Here is a 26987-nt window from a genome sequence, read left to right on the forward strand (position 1 = left end):
GCTGACATCCCAGAACAATCCAGGGCCATCAGTGACTTCATGATGGTCTGTCCTTGCCGCCACCACCACGCAAAGCTGGCAGAACTCCCTTCAAGCCATTCTGGTCCCTGGGAGCCAAAAATTCACCAATGTCCTGTCTGCAGTTGACCTTCTTTCCTGTGCATTCTTAGGGAAGCACTTTTGAAACCCAACTCAGATGCTGCACAAGGACAGGAGGGTGAGTCTGGAAGTAAGTGCTCCCCCACACCCCTTCCCCATCATCACAGCTGCCAACCAGCACGGGCCTCTGCAGGGCCCGCGCCCACACCAGAAACCGCCAATGGGCCAGGCTGGGACTTGGACCCTTACTCTATCATGTGAGAGGTGGAAGGGGCCCTTAGGAGCCTCCAGTCTGCTCCCTTTGGGCAGACCAGGAAGCTGAGGCCCAGAGAGGGAAACTGGACGCCCAAGGTCACACAGCCATTTAGGTCATCCATGTCGTGCCAAGTTACGTGGAACCTGAGCAAATGGAAACATCCGTAAAACCGATTTTATTGTAAAATTTAGTATTTTGGTCATATAATCTTTGCATTAACTTTGACGTTGGGAATATATTGCATTAAAATATTGCTTATCTTGATTACTGAGTTTTTTTGATATCCCTTTAAAATCCACTCCCAAGGCAAGTGCCTCACCCCAAGGAGGGAGTCAGGGTAGAGAGTCAGGATGGCATCCTGGACCTGTATTCCCTGCTGGGAAGTGCACTGCCCTTCCTCAGACGGGCAGCACACATCTGGATCCCAGTCCGGCCTCCAGCATCAGCCCCATCAGCCCCGCTTGGGTGACCATGGGCAGGTCACTGAACGTCTATGAATTTCAATTTTCTCCTCTAAAAATTTGGCAGCCCCCATTAGTTTTGTTAATTATTATTATTTTTTTAATTGAAGTATAGTCAGTTTGCAATGTTGTGTCAATTTCTGGTATGTATCATAATGTTTCAGTCATACATATACATGCATATATTCCTTTTCATATTCTTTTTCATTGTAGGTTGCTACAAGATACTGAATATAGTCCCCTGTGCTATGCAGAAGAAACTTGCTGTTTATCTATTTTAAATATAGTAGTTAGTATTTGCAAATCTCGAATTCCCAATTTATCCCTTCCTACCCCGTTCCCCTCCTGGTAACCATAAGTTTGTTCTCTATGTCTGTGAGTCTGTTTTTGTTTTGTAAATAAGTTCATTTGTGTCTTTCTTTCTTTTTTCTGTTTTAGATTCCACATGAGTGATCCTTATTTAACTGAGATTTTTTCCAAGGGTCTGCCCTGTGCCTGGGGATAGGGGCCTGAGTCAACATTATCATCTTCTCTTTTTCCTTTGGAAACAAGTCAATAGCTATTTGATGCTTAATATCCCAGAGGCCAGCCTGGATGCTCTCAGTCTCTTCGGCAACTGGTGGTTCTAGTCCGAGTAGGCTGCCCCCGTTCTGCTCAGAACCCTCCAGAAACCTGACCTCTGCCTCTCCCATCCTCCCCTCCCTTCCAGCCGCATTCCCCGACTCCTGGGCGTGAGATAAGACCGCTGTCTCCTGCTCCGTTCTCCTCTGTCTGGCCCAGCAGAGCTAGTGTGTATGATTTGAGTTTTCTATATTTATAGCGACAGGGGTGGGAGACCCCGGCAGGGGGTTGGGTGGCGGGTCCTGAGCTTCTGGGTCTGTGGAAGCCGCTGGCCACTGAGGGGATTTAAGTCTCTGCCCCGCTGGTTGTAATTCTGGAGCTGCTGGGGGTCGGGTCCCTCTGGCTGCGATGACAGGCCTTCAGCAGGCACTGTAATTGTAGTTAAAACCACCCATTTTCCTCCTGGCAAGCTGTAGTTAAAGAGGTGCTAGCGGGCAGCCTGCTTGTCTGCAGTGAGGCTGATCAAAGGGCTGAAGGCATCTGTTTTGTCTCTGTTTTCTTTCACCACCCCCATCCCCGCCCCCGTCCTTTGAAAAAAAAAATAGTTAAAAAGTAATTTATGAAAATGAATACCTGTCCTTCTCCGGAGGCTAAAAGGCAGCCGCATATTAGAGATATTAAATGTGAGCTGGGCGTTTTTTTTACACTTTGGTCAGTTTTATAATGAGAAAATTGGAGCCTGAGAATGCTCCTGACATATCTGCTCCCGTTAAAACGTCTCGGCAGGGTTTTTATATTACCGGGTCCGACTTTACACCCTGAGGATTTCCTGAAGAAGATGAAACTCTCCGACCTCCCGTCCAGGACTGGCCGTAGTGTCCTGACTGGTCCACACCCGACTGCAGGCCTCCCAACCCACCTCTCTCCATTTGCCTGGAACTCAATGTAGAGGTTGTGCTGTGCAAGGTGGTCCAGGACTCCAGCCTCCGCCTCTTCTAAGGGCCCTGCAGTTTCGGAACTTTCTCCTTATGTGACTGCCCCCCAAAAAGTTTTTCAAGGAAGCAATCCACCCACCCCATCCTCACACACTTTTCACTCAGTTTACACACGAGAAGGAAATACCTAGAGAAGAGCAGGGACCCAGAACCCGCTGGGGACTCTGAGGATGTGGTGCACGTTTGAGGAAACCTTAAGAGAATAATTCATTAAAACACACACACACACACACACACACACACACACACACAAACGCACAACACATGTGACTCCTCTAAGCCATGCTGAAGTTGGGAGAAGCCTCGCTCAGCCACGCTCCACTCTGCATGTAGACTTGGTGGGGAAGCGTCAGCTCCACGTGTCATTCTCATGGTCATTTACACATGAAAGCGTCACCATGCTGGTCCAGGAGGTGAGACCAGAGGGAGGTCTGGGTCCACCTGGCACCGTGCTAGGAGGGCTCACAACGTAGCTTCGAAGCTCCCCATCTTGCATCTCTTTCACATCCCCATGTGGCAAGATGTTGCGAAGCCCTCCATAGGCACCCGATAAGGACCAGCCGTGCCCTGTTGGATTTCCTGCCTGCCACCTTTAAGGGGTAATTCTCCACCCTCCTTGCCTCTCTCTTGGCTTCTGAGTCCTTCTGGGAACTCAGAATAAGAGAATCTCTGCACCTGTGTACAGAGAATTTATCGTTTTCAGGGTATTTTCATAGCCCTGTTGCCACAGAGTCTCCACCATGGTCCGCCATAAAAGAGGTGTTATTGTCCCCATTTTACAGATGGGGATATTCAAGGCTCCAAGGGAGGAAGGGGCCTCTCAAGGTTACAGGGATAGTAAATTGTGGGAACCATGTCTGAAATACTCCAAAAGAAACCTCCCCACCACAGCCAGCCTCACCATGGCCAATGAAACAACCCAGGCAGATCCAGGCTGGAAACTGCCCTTGACATTGAGCAGGTCATGTTTCTGCCCATCTCAGGGGTTGGAGAGGCCACAGGCATCAGGAGCCTGGTAATGTGAAGGCGCTCGTGCCCTCCCCTTGATGAGATTTGGCTCAAGGGGCAAAGCTTGCCTGTTGTCAGTTACTCCAGCGCCTGCTTGGGCCCTTTGATTTTTCCCTTCCCTCCCCAGGGTCTGAGTGCAGCCTTGGAAAGTAGAACAAATTGTTCAGGCCTGTGGGCATGGAGATGCCCAGACTGACTCCTTCCTGACTTCAGGCTTGCTCTCTCCCAGCAAGCTTGGCGGCTCATTAGCATAATTCAGCTGCCTATTTGTAGGGGCCATGTGAACATTCCTTCTGGTGCCCAAACACCCCGAGGAAAGGAAGACTGTGCCGTCCCCACCGTTCAGTAATTCCGTTACATACGCCAGGACGCCACCGCTCCGTGCGGTATGGCCGAGCCAGTGGAAGTACTTTCTTCAAATGGGCTTTCATTCTCTTCCAGAATGAACTCCCTGGGGTGTCAGCCTTCTGTTCATTAGACTCCGGGCCTCTGCGTAGGAATGTTGAGCTGGATTGAATGGAGACAACCTCCCTGCCTGACACGCAACCCTGACCGGGGTGGGGGGGGGAGTCTGGGCCACCTCCCCCGCCCCTTCTCAGCGTCTCTGCGGGAACTTGCAGGTGAGTGAGATGTTCAAGGACAGTTCTGAGCCACAGCCAGTCTTCTCTGCGATGGGAGGAAGAAACTGAACACCTACTACGTGCCAAGCACTGCCCTAAGCCCTTTGCAGAGTAACAATTACATGATACACGATGTAGTTAGTGCTTACCATGGACCAGATCTTGAGGCAGATATTTCCCATGTATCATACCTCATTCAAGCTTCAGAATTACCCTGAGATCCATACTACTGCTGTCCACAGTGTTTTGGGTGAGGTTACAGAGAGAGAAGTAACTTTCCCGGGATCACAGTTAACAAGCAGTGAGGCAGACATGCACGCCTAGGTATGTGTGACTCAAAATCCTAGTCTGCAAACCAACTATACAACATCAACTAAGGTGATCTTCATCACAACCCAGGAGGATGGGGTTGCTAATTCCATTTGATACATGAGAAGATGATGAAGGCACAGAAAAGGTGTGTGACGCGGGTATCTCTCCTGAGCTCCCGTGTCTGCTGGGTGGAAAGGATGTGATTTGATCTTATGAAACCTAACCTGAAAGCAACATACTCAAAAACTAGGCTCTAAAGCCCCACCAGATCCTCAGACATCTCATTCCCTTGAGGCCAGATGCCCTTTGCCTGAGCTAAGCGGCAAGCTTCTATTTATCTCTCAAGACCCAGTTCAAATGTCCCCTCTTCAGGAGAGATTTGCCTAATTATTCCAAGTATATTAGTGCCTCCTTCTCTGTGCACTGAGATAACCAAGTCTGTATACCCAGTGGTCACTTTTTATTTGTATCTGTCTCTCAGTAAACAGTAGCTTCTTAATGATGGAGCCCAAATCTTGTTTATCTGCATATCCTTCAACTTGGCACAGCATAGACACCAGAGTAGTAATGGAGTGTAGTGATTAGCTATTTCTTTCAGCAACCTTGGGATCTTCAAATGTATCCCTGGATGTGTTGCCCCCACGTCACTTATTTAATACAGACAGATCAGTGTTTTCAAATTGAGAGTGAGCATCACATATGAAGTTTAAAAAATATATAGATACTGGGGTGCATGCATTGTTTTGAATCAGTGTTTGTGTTTGTTTGGGGTAAATACCCAGGGTGGAATGGCTGGGTCATATGTTAATTCTATTGGTACAGCCACTGTGGAAAACAGTATAGACATTTCTCAAAAAATAACTTAAGCTACTTTTGGAGAGGTTTCTGTCACTTGCAAATGTTAGTGTGGAGATGTGTTTACACACATCATGTGGTGTGTATGCATTTTAACGAATGACAGGGTTACACAATACTTTTCATACAAAAAGATAAGTTAATCAGTGTGAAATACTGCTCATACCCTGCCCCAGTGGCATAAGATCCTACAGCACTTAGCTCACGCCTTCCCTCTGTGTGTCCATGTCCTGGGCAGGGAGGTCCTCTGGCCTGACATGCTCTATGTATGTGCCCAAAACTGATGCAAGAAGTGTGGGGATGACATGAAGGATTTCTCAGCCATCACAGTCATGTGGAAGCCAGTTTTCTGATGACAGAGTTCTTGGAGGCGGATGGAATCCTGCTTCTTCAAACAGAAAACTGAAGGGAAAATTGAGGGCCACTGGCACAGAATCAGATGGACAGAGGTCATCTTTGAAGCTGTGGATACACAAAGACATTCTGTATTGTTATTTTGGGGGACTGAAGGGGTTTTTGAGGGGAGCCTTGACCCTTCCTGCTCTCCCTTACTCACTGACTTCACACCCAGTAAGATCAACCAAGTATGTAATAAGTTGTTTCGTAATATTGTTTGTCCAGTAAAGTTAGTTGTTGGTGTCTTTCCAGGAAATATTATGAGCTCACTCTTGGCCCACCCACTCTCCTTCAAAACAATCTCCTGCTCCATGTTTCTCCCTAACCTTGTGTCCACTTGTCTACTGCAATGAATGCAGCTACATCAGTTTTTAAATCATCAGCTAAGCTTCTGCTACCCACCAGGCCTGTGCTGGCTTCCGTGGTCCCAACATGGATCAGAAGTGGCTCCTGACCTTCAGGAGGTTGTAACCTCTACTGAGAAATAGATAAGGAAATAGACAGGGCTTTGTCTTGTCTTTGACAAAAGAACCAATAAAGGGTAGTCCAGGCACAGAGGAGGGTCTACTATCATTAGCAGCAGGTCAGGAGTGTTCATAGAACATGGCAGCTTTGATGTAGGCTTTGACGTATGTGTAGGAGTTTACCAAACAGCAAGAGAAGAAGAGGATCCCAAGGCTGCATTCAAATATTTTCCAATTCAGATTCAAAAATTATGTCCCCCAAACATGTACCTCGCAGTAAAGGGTCTTTTTTTTCCTTACAAAAAATTGTGGAGGAGGGGAGAATTTATATCTCACTTGGAGATTTGTCTGGGGCCTTATCCTAACCTGCACAAACTGCCTCCTGAGGGAAAGAGAATCTGGTAAAATATCTAATGTCTAAAAGCCACAAAAATATACAGAGCAGGAGCTAAGTCTGACGTATAAATGTATTAAATAAATGCATTCACAGCTCAATTTCCTCAGCCTCTGACTGCCAATAATTTATTCAGACAGCTTCAGCGGAAACAATTTCTTACTTGGTATAATAATCTGGAAAGGTGTGTTCAAATTTTCTTCATTCTATAGGGCTTTGTCCGTTTCTTGCCAAGAAAGCATTACATCCCTGGGCCTCTGGCCTCTCTGAGCTGAGGTGGGTGGGGGATGGACCAGTCCTCTCTGGCAGGAGAATCAAATGATTTTTATGCTTCTAGGTGCCTTCCTCCAATTCAATTTTGACCCATTGGTTTTTTAATAGCATGTTGGTTAGTCTCCATGCTGTCTTTTTTTTTTTTTTTTTTTTTCTCATTTGTTTTTTTGTGGTTGATTTCTAGTTTCATGCCACTGTGGTCAGAGAAGATGCTTGAAATAATTTCTGTCCTCTTACAATTCAGTTTTAATTGATGTACCCGGTGCCTTTGAATTTATGTAAAGTTTTCATCAGCATTTACAGTGACCCAGGGAGATGGGCTTGTGATTCACCCTCTTTTATAGGTGAGAGTCTGAAGCCCCGAAAGTGAGAAAGAAAGAACAGCGAGAAGAAGGGCAGAGGAAAAGGAAGACGTAATGGGCACCTACTTTTGAAGGTACTTTTCACTTGTGAGATCTAATTTAAGTCTTGCAAACAATCCTAAGAGGGAGGTATTATGGGCCCATTTTACAGCTGAGAAACTGGGACTCAGGTGAAATAACCCTCAGAGAATGCCAAGGCCTCCCTGTGGCCTGAGGTCCCTCGCCAAGGCCCTCTTAATTGAAATCAAACCCCAAGGCTCTTTGACACCATCTCTGTCCCTCTGAAAGGTGGTCCTGGGGACCTGCTACGTGCCTGTCAGTTAGGGGGTATGAAGAAAGGTGAGATCCTAGCCTCTTGGCTGAGAAGTTCATCAGAATCCGGGAGAGGCCTCCTTCCCCGAGCACCCAAGGAGGTCTCTCTCCAGCCCGTCAAAGGGGAGGAGATCTTGTAAGCAGACTAAGCCTCCAGCAGGAAGGCTCAGCCCGCTGAGCTCTTCCATTCCCAGAACAAAGCGCTCACCCGCGGCTCCAGCAGCACTTGACCTCCGGGGTCAAGTGAACTTGTGAAGTTTCAAAGGCAAATCGGGCTGAAAAAGGGCCCACTTTGATTCAGGGGGTTAGGCGAAGCGCTGGAACACCATCGCCTGCCTTCCCTCCTCGTTCTCCAAAACAACAACTTCTAGCAGCCTCCATCCTGAGGATAATCCTCTTATTAACTAATCACAAAAAATAAAAGGTGGCATTTGGTTATAGAACCAATTAGGATTCGTCATTCAGGGTAACAGAGGCCCCACAAACCATCCCGCAGACCCCTGCTTCTTCCTCTAGTCAACAGATGCTCCCTAAATCCTGTGTATATAACCCTGGCCAAGGGCTTTCTGGTCCAGATACTCATTCATTCCTCACCACTGACGAGCAAATGAAGATGGCTTCCCTCACAGGGCAGACCAGGAAACGAGCTGAGAAAGATGATCAGGTTTCCCTGGTAACCTGGTAAAGGCAGAGTCGGGGTTTGACTTCAGGCCTCTCTATTGCCAAAGCCCACGTGTTTGCCTTTTATCTTCAGCTCTCTTGAGGTATGACTTACAGATAATCATTACGCACTGTTAAGATGTACAATGTGAAGTGTTGATATACGAACACATTGTGAAATGATGTCCCCTTTCCCTCACCCGCCATAAATCCTTTTTTTTGTGAGTGGTGAGAACATTTAAGAGCTACTCTCTAAGCAAATTTCAAGTATACAATACGTCGTTATTAACTCTAGTCACCATACTGTCCATCAGATCTTCAGAATTTAATCATCTTATACTTGAAAGTTCATACCCTTTGGCCAAACCCTCCCCCTCCATTTCCTCCACCCCTCCAGCTCCAGGTAACCACCATTCTGCTCTTTGCTTCTATGAGTTCGACTTCATCAGATTCCACATTTAAATGAGATGGTGCCAGTATTTATTTGTCTTTCTGTATCTAAGACCATGCTTTTTCTACTGATCCCCATCAGTTTCTTTAAAGCTCCAGCCAGATTTTTTTAAATTATAAAAAATTTTTAATTAAAAATGTGAAAGTAAAGATCCCATTATTCCAATACACGATTTCTTTTCATTTGCTCTGTCTCAGACAGAGCACTGGTTGAATAATTGAATGGAAAGGTGATGGATGGATGAATGGATGAGGATGGATGGATGGATGGAAGGATGGATGATGGATGGATGGGTGGATGGATGGATGGATGGATGGGTGTATGGATGGGTGGATGGATGGATGAGGATGGATGGATGGATAGAAGGATGGATGATGGATGGATGGGTGGATGGATGGATGGATAGAAGGATGGATGATGGATGGATGGGTGGATGGATGGATGGATGAGGATGGATGATGGATGGATGGGTGAACAGACAGATGGATGGATGGATGGGTGTATGGATGGGTGGATGAGTGGATGGATGAGGATGGATGAGAATGGGTGAGAATGGAAGAATGGGCTAATTAATGATTTTACTTTCCTTTACATCCAGGACTTCTGTTTTAACCTACCTCTCATTTGAGCCATATATTACATACACACTTCATATCCCCCAGCACCCACCTCAGTTATCTCTCTACTAGACTGATAATAAATCAGGATTGAGGAGGCCATCTTCCCAGTGTCCTGGACCACAACATGCCTGAGGTTAGAAAGGAGGGCTGAGAACAGCATTGTCCTGAGTCAGGGCCTACTCAGAACAGCTTGGCTGAGTAACTTCTTATGTGGGAGAATAGAGTAGGCAGCTAAAGCTGGTTGAGAAGGCTCCCAGGAAGGTGGCTGATCCCAGTGCTGTAGATCTGGGCCAGCGAAGAGGTGCAAGCCGGCTCCCACCCCCTCTTAGAGACCATGCATTAGGAGAACCTGTGAATCCTATACAGTCAGCCCAGGCATTCACAGCCAGCCTCCCATCAGTTTAAGACTGGCTCCAGGAGCAGTGTAGATGGGTATAGAGGGAAGAGCACTGGTTTAGGAGTCAAGCAAAGACTTCCATTGTGCCTCTGATCCTGGGAAAATCTCTTAGCCTTGCTGAGTCTCATCTATAAATGGAGACTAGAGATAATACCTACAGTAGGGCTGTTGGGCTTGGAGGCTGGGGTAGGGCGAGGGCTGCATTGCAGAGGATGGGCAAGTGCCTGGCACAGAGCTGGGAAAATACTAGGTAGGTGCTTAATAGTTGTTAGCCCATCCATCCTTGTATCTCTGGTCTTTGTGGCTGACTTCTGGAATACAGAAATGGGACTAGCTCTTTGTGTAGCTACAGTCCAAATTTTCTATCTTCTGACACACTGGAATGGAAATTCGATGAGTTTAGTCTCGGTGTGTGTTTCATTTACTGGATCCTGCTTGGCTAAACCTGGGGTCTCTCAGTGGAGACAGTTGGAAAGGCCCTGAGCTACAATCTGTTGAGAATATGATTCTGAATTCGCTCCCATTTCCCACAGTGATGCAGAAAGCTGATTTTCTTCCTCCTGCTCCACTGACTCGGCAAGGACGTGATCCTCTTAACCAATAGCCCCAGCCAGGAAAGGGGAGTATTCCATGCTCCCCATCTGCAGTGTGTCATGAAAAGGAAAGGAAAAATAAAGAAAGCTTTAACAACTTGCCATATTGTATGCTTTGGAAGAGCCTGGTAAACTTTCTAGCAAATTGCTTCTAATTATAGGAAACCTGCCTTTGGCTGCAGGGAATGCTCGCCAGCATCATTCCAGTTTTCCGTTCTTGGCAGAAGCAGACGTTTCTCCCATTATTATTTCAGTTGGCTGGAGAGATTGACAACACATTTATCAAATGGGGCACAGAGCTGCCCCCGCAGAATAGTGCCCTAGAGAAGGTAGCCCTGGGGAGCCCAGCAAAAGAGGCCAACAGTTGACACGGTCCTGATGCAGTTTCCAGAACCCGCGTCAGCCCATCTGTAATGATACTCTGTCCTATAATCAATTTCTTTTTAAGAAGTTACAAAACGCATACATGCTTATTTTCTTAAAATCTACAGAAGGAAGTATAGCAAAATATCAAATTTCCACATCCTCCCTTCCCCAAGCCCGTATCCCTCCCCAGGAAGGGTCACCATTCCACTGCTTTTTTTCTGACCCTGCTCATGCCTTTTGAGCGTCTTCTGCTCAGTTGTTCCATTTGGGTACAACATCTGGTCCCATTCACCCGGGACCTTTTCACATACTTCTCTTTATCTCTCTTTGAAATGTGTTCGTAGTTTAAATATTTTTTTTTATAAATTGGGTTATGCATTTAGCTCTACAACTTGCTTTCTTCACTTAACAGTAAATTCATATTGGAGATCGTCCTTGACAGTATCTGTAGATGGACTTCATTCATTAAGGTCTGATAGTCTGCAGTAGTACAGTCCAGTAGAAATACAGTGCTGGTCACACGTGTCATTTTACATTTGCTAGTAGCCAACTTAAATTCAAAAGAAACAGGGGAAGTTCATTTTAACGTCCCACATGTCATCAACCTTTGTCTGCAAAGGTCATACCTACGGTGATGTTATGGCATCGTGGGAATCTTAGAAGTGTCTGGCTGTTATTTCTGGGAGTGCCCAAGGGGTGACTCACGTTTCAGATACAGTCACTCGGTAACATTCCTTCCCTTCTTTCTCTCTCGTCTCTGTTCCCACCAGTGCCCATCCACCATCTAAAACTGCCTAGTAGAATCTCCCCGTGGCTCTTGGGTTTCAGGAGAGCATGAATGTTCATGCCAGGGAGGTCATCCTTGAGGTGCTGGTGGTTTCTGGGCAGAGGTGTGGGGCACCCTTTGGCAACACCCCAACACATGTTGTCAGCTAGATTCCAGAGCAGTTCTGCTGGAGGCCAGAGGTGCACAGAATATTTCTGGAACCATTCTTTTGGTTTATTTCTTTTATGATCTTCTTCCCAAAGGTCTCCAAGCCAGTCTGGAGAACCCTGGGGGAGGCGGACACTGCTTTATCCTTACCCACCCTATTCTCCTGGTCCATCTCCTAACAAAAATACTCATTTCTCAGTTTTCCCACAGCTCCCCCACACATGAATAGGTGTGAGTAGTTACTTGGAAGTGGGTCAGGAGCAGAGCAGCTGTGGAGAAGAGAAAATAGTTAGTCTGGACCCCAGCTAAAACAGCCAAAAATTCTATGACTCCTTCATTCACTCACTTATTCATTCATCCATTTCACAAAGATTGAGCTTCTATCCTGCCCCAGGTCTTTTTTTTTTTTTTGGATTCACAGAATGTCTGATTCCTGCTTTGAAAGAGTTTACAGTCTTATAGAGGAGACAGACAGGCAGGTCAGCCCACACAACACATGTGGAAAGTATCTGGCTAATAGTTAAACACACAAAAAATTGGGCAACCAGGGTTTTATCTGGGGACAGAAGGAAGCCAGCCTTGACTGGGAGAGTGGATAGTGGTTAGCCAGGGAAGACAGCCATCATGTGGACTGTGCAAGATTAGTAGGAGTTTGCCAGGGGGGACAAAGGAGAGAAGAGCACTCTAGGCAAAGGGGACAGTGAGTGAAAGCACAGAGTGGGCAGGCAGAGGGGACAGTTTGTGAAGCCACCAGGGTGTGATAATGTGGAGTATGGGGTAAAGTGGAGGAACTTCTGCTGGAGAATCAGAAGAACCAGCCCAACTAAATCCTTTCTAGCCATCAGACCAGATCCAAAACATGTCAGAAAGAAAAGAAAAGGAAAGAAAGAAAGAAAGAAAGAAAGAAAGAAAGAAAGAAAGAAAGAAAGAAAGAAAGAAAGAAAGAAAGAAAGAAAGAAATTAATTTACCCTCTTCTCTCCAAAGCCTGCTCTCCACCAAGTGCTGCTGTAATGATTCCATGCCCTCTCTGCCATCTGAGAAACTTGATCATCCTGATTCTTCCCTCTCCCTCAATGCCATGTTTAAAGCCCTCCTCGAAGACCCTGCAATCCAGCATCTTACGTACATCCCAACTGCTGCCCTCCTCATCTACATGTCTTCACCTTTCACGGGGGTGGGGCAGCAGCACCACTTGTCATTGTGTTGTACCTCTTGTCACAGAGCTGTCCACTGGTTGGGAATTTTCCTCAAGATTAAGGATTTTAAAAATCTTTTCAAAGATCTGTTAATAAATTAACTTCCTAGAATTATCTCCACTTTACTCACCTCATCACCCAGCCTTAGCAAGCCACCCCCTTTCCTAAGCCCTTCAGAGCTTTCATAGCCCCATGCCTACACCAGCTGGTTCTTTCTGCCTGGAATTTTTATTCACCTGGGAAACCTGGTGAATTTCTTCTTATTTTTTTTTTTTTAGGACTTAGCTCACAGAGAGCTTCTGCTTTGTCTATCCTAACCCATCCCTCCTAACCAACTAATATAAAATAGTTGGTTCTCCATCTGTGTTTTCAAACATCATTGTTCTTTCTCCAATCCTTAATATACTATACCATGTTTCCATGATGGCTGGTGCACTCTCCACATAGGCTCAAGTCCCCAAATGGCAGAGTCTTACAATTCACATGTAATGAAAAGTATTGAAACTCTTTGTTGAGCTCCCCCATGGAAATGGCAAAGAGGAGGATGGATTCTTAATAGCATATACGTTAGAAATTCTCTCCCAATGGTTGGCTCTCCCAATATCCTTCTCAGTCAGCAGTTGTTCCTAAAACCTACTCACTCCTTTCTCTCTCTCAAATTCTAACTCCTGACATCTAACTTACATGTTTATTTCTGCCTCCTCATCACAGCCACCGAGCTGCATGACATCAAGGGCCCTGTTCCTGCAATAGTCTTTGGAGTGTTGCTTCCAACGATGCTACTACTTTCATAGAATACCGTGTGGATGGTGCTCCCTGGAGTTTGGCAGAAAGTAGATCTGTTCCCTAACCTGCTCTCAGCTCTGCTTCATATAGATCAGCTTAGTATCTCTGGCTCATTTTCCTTCCTCTACACTCTCCCTTAACCAATCTTTGGATGCTGACTCAACGAGCAAGGATCTTTCCTGCGACAGCTGTGGGAGAAGGCAGAAGATCACGAACACTCATGCAATAATTACTCTTCCTGTTACGTCTGTTTCCAAGTCAGTCTTCCTCAGCAGATGGGGGGTTCCTTTTGGTCACGAGCTGTATTTTATTTAGCTTGGAGCCTACCACAGGTTCCAGAACATGTAGAGTCTCAACTGTGGAATCAAAGACTTTTAAAGTGGAAAACATACATACACGCATTAAATGGCTGGTGACTTCCCAAAATAAAAATAGCATTGCACTCCTCGCCCCCAGATCACTAATATATCTACCTTACTTTCTTTGGAGGGTTCACTTCTTTTAGTTCTGGGCTCTCAAAATATAGTTTGCATCAAACAAAATCTTCAAGCACAAAAATTACCCTTACTTCATTCAGTACATCTGGTTTGTTCTTTCTTTCTTTCATTATTATTGGTCTCAGGTATAAAGCTGGTCACGAGCAACTGAACTGACTTCACTACCTTATCAGTTTTGTTCCGTGGTTTGAAAACCACAGCCCGAATTTATCTCGCGAGGGACCCTTTTTCCATCCACTCTTCAGCATTCCATCTGGGTGTTCCCCACATCAGTGGTGGGATGTGTCTCACCTTACTGCTGGTTACCTATAGCCACTCCTCAATATCATCTCCTCTTGAGGAAGATCTCCCCTCCCCATGGCTGCTGTGAAGTAAATGTGGGGCTTCTTAGGAAGAGCAGGTATCTGGCTCCCTATGTCTCAAAAAGCATGGGTCATGTTGGGCCTGAGGTCACCACTGACAGCCCTTGTGTTCTTCCTCCCCAAGGGTTTTAGGCCTCCTTTCTATATTTGCCAAATTGTTCAAAGAATAACCGTGTCTTCAACGATGTCCTTGTCCATGTGTACAGACGTATGTGGGAATGCATCCCCTCCACGTGCACACACGTGGCTCCATGAACAAACAGGAATCCTTGGAGAAAACAGAGCCCCAAGTCATAGAGAGGAAGAGAAAATGTTTCCTAACCACCAAATAATTTGTACAAAGCCTCTTTCTCCAAGCAGTAAGTATTTTATGTTATTATTTTGAGTGGTGTTTAATTACTTGTTTTCATGCGTCTACCCTCATCCCGTTTCCAAGTTGTGCCCTTTGAGGTCTGCCAGGAATAGGGAAGGAGCCAGCTGTACCCTTCTTCATGACCCTTTTCAGGTGCCAAAGGTGATTTGAATTGACCATTCTGGGAAAAACTGGATTCCATTCCTGGCCTTGGTTTCTGGCTGTCGGTACAGATGGGATGGCTCTCTCCTTCCAGACACACTGGGGAGGTAAGAAGGCTTTGCTGGGGGTTGAGATGGAACCCAGGGCAGAGAGGGAAGCAGGGATGCATCTGTGGTGTCCTGGAGTTGCGGGCCTGGGTTCCCCAGATGCCCCAGATGTGCAGGGCACGTGATGATGTGAGCAGGCTCAGTAGCCAGAACCGAGCATCTGCCCAGGAGGGAACGTTCTCCACCACACAGCTCTGCTGGACCCATCACAAAGAAGGGGAAAAAAAAATCGACAGCCATAGTAACAGCAGACCTGGCCCAAGCCACTGACTTAGGCAAGCCAAGCCCCCTGTGAGAACCTCAGTCTCTTGGTCCATAAAATAAAGACCACACCCCACGGCTGCAAAGCTGTGTGTGTGCGACCCACATGGGATGAGAACATATTCTGAATATGGCCCGGTTCCCTGTGGGTGCTATGATTCTGAAAAAGAATTGTAGTCGTAATTGAACAGAAGACCCATGTGATCCAATTACACCCCACAATCGAGAGAAAAGAGCTAACATTAACATGCAGGCATGCAGCTGGGTATCCACGAGCAATATCTTATTTCATCCTCATAGCGATATGATGATGAGGCAGTGCTACTGTCTCGCTGTCACAGAGGAGGAAAGAGAGGTTCAGGGAGGTGAGGTACCTGCCCAGTTCCCCAGCACAACACGACACTGAGTCTGAGCTGGGAGACAAACTGATGGCCTGGCTCCGGGAACCCTTCCTTCCCGCCGCTACTCAATATCCAGTCGCCCAAACCTAACCAGGGACATCCAGGGTGGACTCACTGCCCAGGGCAGAAAACCCCGCAATTTCAGGCAGAACCAACCTGGCAGGGAGGCTCTCCACGGAAGGTTCCAGGATGGCTAAGCTCTGAGCAGCCTGAGTTCCCCTCCAGCAGAAAGCAGTTGTTCCCTGACCTCCCCTCCAGCTCTGATATTCACGGATTCCAAGGGTGATGGAAAATAAGCCTTTCCCCAAGCTGATCAGGGGGTGCTCCTCCACGAAGCCATCGGGCTCCCCTGTCCTTTTGGTGGCACCCCCGACAGTCATCACACAACTCCTATTCATTCTGTGGACTTAGAAGCCAATCCCCAGATACCTGGTCTTGGCCTTCAGCTTCTAACTGGAAGGAGGAGCTACTTGAGATGGCTTGGCTCCCAAGGATGCGGCTCCTAGATTTTGGAGACACCGTTCTGTTCTTGGAGAAGCCCCCCCCCCCGCTTTTTTTTAATTGTTCCCTGATAGCAGTTACTAAAACACTGCCAGCTTCCTGGCCCCGGGCTGGCAAGGGAGGTGAGCTGCCTTGGAGAGTCTGTCAGAAGCTTGATGGGGACGCCGTCCTCTGAAGTTGTTACATCCCCTCAGTCTGTTTTTAGAAGCCTCTTGAAGAGAGCAGATAAACTGCTTGGTGCCCCGGTTCATGATAACAGGCTGGGAAGGAGCCTAGCTGCCTGGAGCAGGGGGCAGGGGGAGCGGGGATCTTGGAGACGCTCAGGGATCAGCACCCGTCTCCTGACCACGGGTCCAGCCGTGGATATGCTGGGCCGCTCCAGGAGCAATTGCGCTGAAATGTTAATCTGACCCCATCACCCTCTGCTCCCAGGATTAAGTCAGATCTCCTTAGCCTGTCCGCCCAAGCCCTGCAAGCTCCAGCTCCTTCCTACCTCTCCATCCTCCTTGCCCTCCTCTCTCCGCCTCCTCTCTAGACCTGCAAGTCCGACATAGTATTTCATGCCTCCATGCTCTTGCTCAAGGTGTACCCTCCACCCGGAATGACCTTTCCCTCCTCCTTTGCCAATTTCCCTTTGCCCTCAAGATCCGGTTTAAGCATTACCCCTTCCCCGACCTAGAACCCCAATAACCTACAACTGGATGTGGGTCACGTGTCCCTTACCTGTGCCCCCACAGCACTCTGCTCCTCCCATCAGAGCACTTGTCACACCTCATGGTAATTACCCCTTCTCATTTCTCTTTCCCCATGACACAGTGAGTGTCACCAGGGACCACGTCTGATTCATCGTAACAGCCTTAGACTACTGCATGGCACAGTTCCTTGCACACAGTAGGCATTCAGTAAATGTGGGAAAAAATCAGTAAGAAAAAGAGCAAAGGAAGAGTGGAGGGGTGGACCCCCCCCAAAGAAATAGATAAAGGGTGTAGTTCCTTATAGTCAAATTCTCCAGAGCACAGCGCAGTGCACGCTCTGGGGCCAGATGGTCTGGGCTGAACTCTGCCCTGCCCCAGCTGTGACAACCTGGGCGTGTCACTTAACCTCTCTATGCTTCAACTTCCTCATCTGAAAAGTGAAAATGAAGACACTCATAAGGATGGATAAGTCCGTTGGTGCATATAAGTCACTCAACAGACACAACAGGGCTTGAGGCAGAGAGAGTCACGTTGGTCGCTGTAACACCTCCGCCTCCAACTCGGCTGCTCACAATGCACCTCCTCCACAGCCGCCTTCCGTCTTGGTGCACGTCCTCCTCTGGGTGCTGAGATTCCTCTCCCTTGAGCCAGCAGATGGGGAAAGAGAGCAAGGATTACCTGGAAAGAGGGGCGACATCCCAGGGTGCAGAAGAATGGCTCAAAGATGGGGCTCAGCTGTGGGCACCGAGAAGGGGAGAACACGGACATGCGTGGGCGCTGGAGTTCAGCGCCTCAGACGTGACTTGGCACATTGTGAGCTTGCAGTAAATGTGAGCTCCCTGTCTTACGGGGGAGGAAATCTGCTGAGAACCATGCTCCTTGATTCTTGATGGTAATTGCAACAGCCCCACGTCTACAGAGAAGATTGTGCAGATTCTGACAGGGATCTGGCCACTGGTGTCGGTGCCTCTGCCTGGGGTTAACAGTCTGTACAGATTTGACCAGAGCAAATAGATTTTGTTGAGTATTTATTTTCCCCTTTAGCTTTTTTTTTAAGTTAGTAATTGCCATTAAGAAATAGCTGGCACCTAGTTAATTAGCCCCAAAGGACTCCATTATCAACTGAAATGACTCAGATCCGGGAAGCAAGCAGCAGGCTAGTGGATAAATTCAATGGGGTTTCAATTTTATAAGGACACGCATGGTTTTCTTTGAAGCAGTTTGTCTCAAGAAGCTTGTGTCTGTCCAACACCCTAGTCTAGTGATCTGATCTGGGAGTAAAGACTGAGGTCACGCAAGTTTAATTTGTTTAAAGAAGATTCTGATTCAATTGCTCTCCCTTTGGCAAGATTATTAAATACAGTGTGATGTGCAGAGGCAGTTTGGGCAAATTATAGGCAGAGGATGTCAAATAGCCACTGGCTTATTTTCAGCTCACTATTTTGGGGAGCAAAGATTTAGAGAAATACAGGTAAAGAAGCAGGCCAGGGTATTTCCCCAAACTATCTGCCATCAAAAATGCTCCATCTGATCTAATGACCTTCCTGGGGCACCAACTTTCAAATGGCCTGGAAATGACTAGTTCTTAGGACCCTGGGGCTGGGCCAGAGGTGATTCGGAGGCTGAGATTATGCAGTTACTCGGTTTATTTGTTCCTCATTAACAGCTTATAGGTTTTGAAACTATTTATGGGAGTGGGGAAAGGAAGGGAGCACAGAAGAGAGGGAATTAATAACCATCATGTGCCTAATTTTTAACTCCATCGGGGATCTGGACCAAGATGATGCCTCTACTCTGTTGGAAATAGGAGTGGCCTTTCAGCCAAGTTTAAAGGAGAAAATGATGCGTTACTGACTCTCCAGACACAATCCCAACATGTGTTTGGGCTGAACGGAGAGGCAGGATGTGGTGGTCGTCCTTCCCTTTCCTGGAGGGCTCAGCCAACTCTGCGGTGCTGACTGTACGTGGGTAGCAGGGCATGTGCATCCCATGTATGTTTCTTGAGCACCTGCTCTGTTCTGGGCACCTGATAGGTGTGCTCAAGTGCAAACACAATGTGGCACCTGCCCTCCTGGGGCAGATTAGTGGGGAAACTGACATGAATGAGATCATCACCAAGCCCTGTAAGGAAGGTGATAAGAACTTGAACTTGTCATCGGGTGGTCCTTTAGTTGAAGGGTCAGGGAAGAGAAGCAATCTGGCTGAGATCTGAGGAGGCTGGAGGTGGACCAGGGAAAGCACTAGAGAACCATGTCCCCAGAAGAGAGAACAGTGTAGCCCAAAGCCCTGTAGCAGAAGGCAGCAGGACCTGCCCCCAAAAATCCAAGAAGGCCGGTGTGGTTAGAGGACAGAGGGAAAAGTCTCCTGTAATCCCAGACGAGGCAGAGATCAGCTCCAACGGGGTCACATGCACCTGTGAAGGGTTTCTGGCCCCGCGGGAAGCCGTGGAAAGCTTGTAACTTCAACCGAAGTGCTGGCTGGGAGACGGACAGATCTCAGACCAACATCTGGTTCTGGCACCTGTTTATTCTGTGCCCTTAAGCAGGTTTCATCACATGCATTGAGTCTTAGGTTCCCCATCTGTAGAATAGGTGTAACTCTTACCGTGAAGGGTCATTTTGGGGTGATTCACTGAGAAAACACGGATGGCTACCATAGCTTGTGTACTTAACATGATCCCCGATACGTAACAGAGGCTGAAAATGCGTTGGACTGAGAGAAATAAAATTGATGGCACTTCTAACCTTCAATGACAGGAATGGGTTTGACCATTGTGCTTCTTAGATAGTGAGGACATCGAGTTCAGCAAGATCTACAAAGTTGGAGACTGTCTGTCCCCAAACCCCCAAGAAATGAGGTTTTCTTTCCCCCTGGAATTCTGGACTCACGCGTTGGTGGGTGTGGAGGGAGGTCTGGAGGCACTGATGCCAATCCCCAGCGCCTCGTTAGGGCTGCGTGCCTGTGGGTGGCTTCCTGCGATGCTGCTGTCTGTCCTCCCTTCACCGCGGTCTCCCTTGGAGGAACTACATCTTCCTTTTTTGACTTCAGCCTGCGTAGGCTACTTGAAGTTCCCATCCTGCCCCAGCCAAGGAGCAAGGACAACTCTCAAGGCAGCCAAGTGAACCCTCCCTACCAGGAAGCGGAATCTCAAGCAGAGACAGAAAAGGATGGAAACAGGAGGGACTCGTCTCCCCACCAGGACCGGCTGTTCTGATGCTAGACCTTTCCTGAGGGTGTGTGTTCCAGTCTCTGGAACCAGGAGCCCTGAATCCCTTTCATGGTCCCGGGCCTGTTATTTAGCTACCCCCCAAGTCTAGGGGCCTCTGTTAACCTCCCACAATAACCTCGTTTTAATTGCTAGCTCAGAGCCAAAACATACTCATTAATACAGCAGGAAAGAAGCTGAAACAGAGAAATTAAGTGACCTGCACAATATCACAGGACGAAATTCAGAGCTCCTTTATCTGCAGGACGCCTAGGGGTTTTAAAAACATGTGGGATTCTGGGGATGGAGCAGAGGGAATATCTTAATTTCCGTCTCTTTTGTTTACAAAGATAATGAAGCGAAAAAGGTTCTAGCTCAAAACTTAAACAGCTTCCTTTTGGGTCTGAAATTGTACATATTAAACCTGGCATTCAAGGCCCCCACAATAAAATCACCTCTCATCTCCCAGCTTTACCTCCCATGTACGAACTACTGGCCTCGTCTTCTACATAGAATGTGCCGCCCAGCCGAAGGGGCGCCGGTCTGATCCCCAGGAACACCCTGTCCCCTCTGGTCCCCACATTCTGCTCTGGCTGCTTTTTATATCTTTTTCTTCCTTCTTTCTTTCAACACTCTTGAGAGCTACTCTGTCCCAGGCCTGGGGCAGTTAGTAGAAAAGAAAACACAGGCCTTCCCTCGACGAGCTCCCGTCTATCGGGAGAGGTGGGCAAGTGAACAGGTAAGTGCCACAGGGCAGTGCGGGGCTTGTGTGGAGCCCAGGGAGGGTCTCAGCACTGCCTTGGAGACCAGGGAGGGTTGCCTGGAGCAGGCGTTTTGACGCTGAGTTCCCAAAGATTGAGTAAGAGATGAAAGCAGGAAGGGAAAAATGTGCATACAAGCAAAGGTCCTTGGTTGGCTACTTTCCAAAAACAAAAAACAAAAAAAGATAAGATAGACACGACACCAAAAACACAAGCAATAAAAGAAAAAAATAGATACACTGGATATGGTCAAAATAAAATATTTTTGTGCCTCCAAGGACATAATCAAGAAAGTGAGAAGACAACCCATGGAATAGGAGAACATTTTTGCAAACCATGTATCTGATAAAAGGCTATTATTTAGATTATGAAGAACTATTATAATTCAATAATAAAAAGAGAAATAATCTACTTAAAATAGGCAAAAGATCTGAATAGACATTTCTACAGAAGAGATAAACAAGTGGCCAAAAAGCACCTGAAAAGATGCTCAACATCGTTATCCATCAGGAGAGTGTAAATCAAAGCCACAACAAGATGCCCCTGTCTGTCTACTGGTGTGGCCACCAACAAAAGATGCATACTAACCAGTGTTGGTGAGGGTCTGCGGAAACTGCAATCTTCATCTGCTGCTGGTGAGATTGCAAAAGAGTACAGCCACTTTGGAGAACAGTCTGGCAAAGTCTCAAAAAAAAAAAAGTTACACATAGAGTTAACCACATGTAGAGAAAACCCACTTGTGAACTAGAAAACCAACCCTTGTATAGGGTGCGTGTCTTGCTGGTGGGACCACTTGAAAGCCCACATGAACACATAGATATACAAGAAGCATTCATTGCAACCCTTTTTATAAACACAAAAAAGCCCTGAAAGTCCAAAAAATATGGTATTGCTGAGATAAATTGTGGTAAAAGAACTAGGTATAATAACACTAAGTGGCAAATTAAAAAATCATGTTTTGGAATAATGTTTGATAACTGGCAGAGATGTGCATGCCGCTAGAATGCATGTGACATAGGATTCCAATTTTATAAAAATCACCTGTGTCCCAACTGAGCCCAAACCCCTGGGGTTCAGACATGTCTCTGTACATGAGATGAGCTCATTAAACAAGTGTCTAATGGCATGAGTTCGTCTCAGCAGAGGAAAGGAGGGATGAAAGGGGAGACGTGCCAAAGAAAGGGGGGAGGGCTGTAGGGAGGGCAGCTGCAGCCCCCGGCCAGCCCCCAACGTGCTCTTGTGAGAAAGGGGGGCCTCAGGCAGAAGCTGAAAAAGCCGTGCTCAAGGACTCCGTGTGACCTTGGGCAGCACAGTGGCAGCCCCAGATGACAGACTGGGACATGGAGTGGAGGAGAGGACCTTGTCCACTTCTTTGCCCAGTACCCTGCCCCTGGTCTGGAGAAGGACCAGGAGTGCAGGATCCCTTTTGTTTCCTTGGGGGTATCAGGAGAGAGGCTTTTGGTCCAGACATCACCATTGCCCCAGCAGGTACTGACGTGGACAGAGAGACCATGGGGGGCACTGCCTTGGATATGTTTCCCAACAGGGCACAGTCATGGACACAGGACTCCAGAACATGGGGGTTCTCACGTGAGTTCACATGTGACCCCCCTTGGGCTCCCTGAGATAACTCGGGGAGATTGTACACGGACACATAGACAGCTAATCTGGTGACCATGACCTCATGTGTACAGAGCCTGGAGGGGGGCGAACTTGGAGGATATACCTGCACTGATATCACCCATTATAAATACATCAAAATAGTAATAGTTTCTTTGGATGGTAGGATGTTAGAATTTTCATTGTCTGTTTATCCAGTTTTTATATTTTGTATTTTTTTTCCTAAAATGAACAGGTATCACTTTTATAATACGAAAATCCAGATTATATCATTTTAACTTAAGTCATTTTTTATTCTTTAAATTTCTCATTGAATTATAGTCAGTTTACAATGATGTGTAAACTTCTGGTGTACAGCGTAGTGATTCAGTTTTACGTATATAGAGTCCTTTTCATATTCTTTTTCGTTGTGGGCTATTACAAGGTACTGAATATGGTTCCCTGTGCTAGACAGTAGGATCTTGTTGCTTATCTATTTTATACGTAGTAGTTAGTGTCTGCAAATCCTGAACTCCCAGTCTATCCCGCCAACCCTCCCATGTTATTTTAAAAATTATTGATGAGGTCAGACACTTTCAGGAGTGACCCCGGGAACTGACCCTGGGAGCTGTCACCCATGACAGTGTGACTGCGTCTGGAGGATGCTCAGATGCAGGAAAAGTGACCAGGTGATGTCCCAGCACTGGAAAGTCGTGAGTGTTGCAATGTGAGCTGGAGGCTCCCAATCCTGACTGATGATCGTACATCACTTTGTGGTCGTTATCACTGCTTTTAATCCTCACAACAGCCATGCAGGGTATTACTAGCCATACTTCAAAAATGGGGGAAACTGAGCCTCAGAGACCCTGAAGTGGGTGCACAGGTGTCTTATGCTTTGAGGCAGCACACCTGGTCAGTGGTGGGATGACGACTCAAACCTGGTTTTCCTGTTGTCTCCTCTTTGATTTCCTAAGCCAAGCATTCTTCTCCAGACTCGGGCTTCTAGAGTGTGCCATCATCACCTGGCTTTGGGAAAGCCTGTACACCTTTTGCAATTAGATCCAGAGTTTGGCATGCATTTTTTTTTTCTAAAAGGATGATTTCCAATTCTGCCACCCCCTCCAGAAAACCTCTGCATCAGCCCAGCTCTGAAGATAGAAAAATGCTCCCTGAACGTGCTCCTACTTGGAGGATCTAATGGCGAACAAATCTGCAGCACGTGGATTGAATTTCCTTTAAATTATGCATGAACCAAATAATGTGAACAGTTTGGCAAAATTTGCTTGGGGTTTTCTCAAACCCAAACTGTTTTTGAGAAAAAAAAAGTCAGTATTTTTGAAGAACCCGAAACAGAGCCTGTTTGGGGGATAGGTTGGGTGGGAGTGCTTGTGGTATGAGTTTGGCATGTTGTGTTTTTGACTTGGGGGCGCTGGTTCATTTGGGGTTGGATGTTGTTGGGTTTGCGGTGCAGTGGGTGTGCAGCAGTGGTGGTGGTGGTGTAGATTAGGGTGAAGGAATTCTCCACATTGCTCTCTGCCATGGTTTATTCCAGGTTGTTTGTTATGGAGAAGGATTTGACCACTGAAACCATCTGAGCTCAACAGAGACCAGGAGCGGCTGGAACACAGCCTCTCTGGACATAAGCCAGGCCATGAAACCACATCTTCGAGGAACGAGCAGCAGTGCTTGGGTGTGGGAGTGGAGATCACTAATAGGTCTTCTGCTTAAACTCTGTAGGGAGGAAAGAGACAATGCTTTTTAATAGTATGTTGGCTCTAAAAGGGAGTGACCTGGTGATAACAGTTGCTGACAATCACAATCAGATGTAGATTAAGATTCACTGACCTTAACTGACACCTGTCCTGTGCCGAGAGCTCCCCTCATGGGGGTGGACGAGGTGAGGTGCCACCCAGATCCCGCTTCAAGGCTGGACTTGCTGCCCGGCTATGGGGATAGTGTCAGCTCCTGCAGGGTCTCACCAGGTCTGTGTAAATGGTGACCGAGCAGGGCAGGGAAGTGAAGACCTAGATGTGCTGACTACGGATGCTCATCCCAGCCCCCTTGCTCTGTTGACCAAGGCTCTGCCAGACCCGAATCCCAGCGTGTCTTCTCCTGGGCATCCTCTTTCTTTCAGAGGCTTTGATCTGCAACAAACACCCTGTGCTCCGAGACTCCATCTCAGTCTCTTTCGGGAGAACCAGATCTACACCATCCTGCTTGTTCATAACCTTCACGATCATTTTATGGGGTAAGAATTACTCTCCCCATTTAACAGATGAGGAAACTGAGGCTCAGAGGAGCAAAAGGCCATAAGGGAGAGGACAAGCATCTTGAAGGCAGGATGTTGTGGAGTTGGGATTTGAATTCAGCTCCTCCCACCCCAAGTTTCCTGCACATTTCACTGTCTCCAGCAGCCTTCCACATTCTGCAGTGATTTTCCTTCTAAGTTTTTCAACCACCTTGGCATGCAGGGATGAATTCTTGTATCATTAGGAACAGGAAGTGGACATTAAATGTATAAGAAGAGAACATTCAACATTCACAATAAGGCAGGGATTCTATGATTTATTGGGCACTTACTAAGTGCCATGGAATCTGCCTATATTACCCCACTAAATGGTCCTCATGGTAAGAGTAGCTGACATGTAGTGATGTTTACTAGATGCTGGGCACAGATGCATCAGGACCTCGTAATAACCAGTGAGGATGGTTCCACCAAGGAAGCTGGCATGGAGCTAGGAGTCCCTTGCCTGAGGTTGAGGAAAGACTGTCTACTCCAGACCCTGCACGCTTCCCCACTTGTCTGCCTGGCTTTGCTACTGAGCCTACAGATGACCGTTCACATCCCCATTCTGTAAGGAGAAGACCCAAGGCTCAGAGTGGTAAATACACTTATTCAAAGACTTAGCTGGTGGGGATGGAGCCAGGTCCCAGCCCACATCTGCCCACCTCCAAAATCTATGTCCTTTTTGCCACCTGATGTTGCCTTTCTAGGGAGAAGCAAGAGACATACATAAAAACTCATCTGTTGTCTCAAGGGAGCTCCAACGAGATTTCACCTTTAGGTGAAGTCCCATGCTGGCCAACTCTAAAAGAAAGGCATGGTCTTGTAGGGAGAGGAGGGGATGCTGCAGAAAGCAGACACCCTCATGGCCTGGAGTCTGCAGGAAGAATCTGGAGCAGATTCGATTTCGTACACATTTATTGGGTGCTGAGCACTGTATGCTGATGACTCCCACGTACATAACTCTCACCAGATTTTTTTCTTGACATTGGGAGTAGGTCCACATATCCACCAAGCTCCCTTCTGGACAGCTCCCCCCTCATCCGTCTGCTCATTCAGGAGGTACTGGTGGTGTGTCTACTGTGTGCAGGTGTTATCATGGGGATGGAGTCAACGGTGAACCAGAAATACTACTTGACTGGCAGAGTCCAGTGAGGGAGCCAAATACGTAGACAGGCAATTCTAGCCACCCTCCTCTTCCCATGCTGAAGAAAAGCAGGAAGACTGCCACACTAGGATGGCCTCCTCTCTCTAGGACATGAAAACATGGTCCAGATCATGGGAGAAGAAACACACAAATCAGATCTCACCTTAATCGCCCTTGGCTTTGTAATTTCTCCTTCACCACCATGTAGTAATGATTTGGTCATCTCAGCTGTACGTGCTGGGTCCCCACAGGTGCCATATCTCATGCCTGCACAGTGTCACAGGCCCCTGAATGCCAGCTCCATGACACACAATATCATCCTGCTATGGCAGACGGGCCTCATCTGTCATCCAGGTGTCCACACCAGGTTCATCCTCCATTTTCTCCACACCCACTCCTCATCCTGGCTCGAATGGTGGCGTTGCCAGTTCTCCAGACATCCTGGACTCCTTTCATTATCAAGGAATGTCAACTGTAGCCCTTCAAATGCATTATCTCTTCATCCATCTCTATTCCCACCATTCAAGTCCTGGGACTCCTCCTAGACCAGCCACCTCACTGGTCTTCCTGGCTCCAGCCTCTCCCCCTCCATCCACCCTTTGCATCAGTCACCTTAAACACAGATCTCACTGGGTCCCTTCCTTACTCACAGTGCCTTCCTGTCTCATCTTCAGCTTGACACCATAGCTTTCTGTGTTTTGGCCTGTTTTCTCCACCCCTTCTCCATCTTCCCTACCAAACGTATCAAGATCTCATGTTTCAGTGTCTTGAACATGACGGTCCCTCCAAACTCACCCTAGACCTCTCCTCTGCTGGGACACCTCTCTCGCACCCCTCACATACACCCAAGACTTCTCTTCAGTGTCTCCAGCCCCAAATGTTTCCTTGCAGTGTAACACTTGTTCCCTGTTACAGGGGCCTGTGAACACGTTGACCTCCCCATCTGGAAGGTGTGGGCCCCTGAGGGCGGGGACAGCATCTTCTACAACATTGTATTCCGTGTCTGGCTCATGGTTGGTGCAAATAAGCCCTCATGAATGAATGAATGAATGAGTATAGAGTCTGACACTCCAGTTGGTTCTACAATGAGGAAAGGCTCATTAATATTTTGTCCCCACTCCTGGGCCAACCCCAACCACAAGAACTTATCTAGACGTCTGCCTCTGTCACCGTGTCAATCTTTCAGCGTGACATGAACCTCGGGGACCTCCTGGTTAAATCATTTGCAGCAGCTAGAAGTGCTCTTTAGAGAACAAGGCATTTGGTCGTCGTAAGCACAGG

Source organism: Camelus dromedarius, chromosome 27 (assembly GCF_036321535.1).
Source record: "Camelus dromedarius isolate mCamDro1 chromosome 27, mCamDro1.pat, whole genome shotgun sequence".
Classification (NCBI taxonomy): domain Eukaryota; kingdom Metazoa; phylum Chordata; class Mammalia; order Artiodactyla; family Camelidae; genus Camelus; species Camelus dromedarius.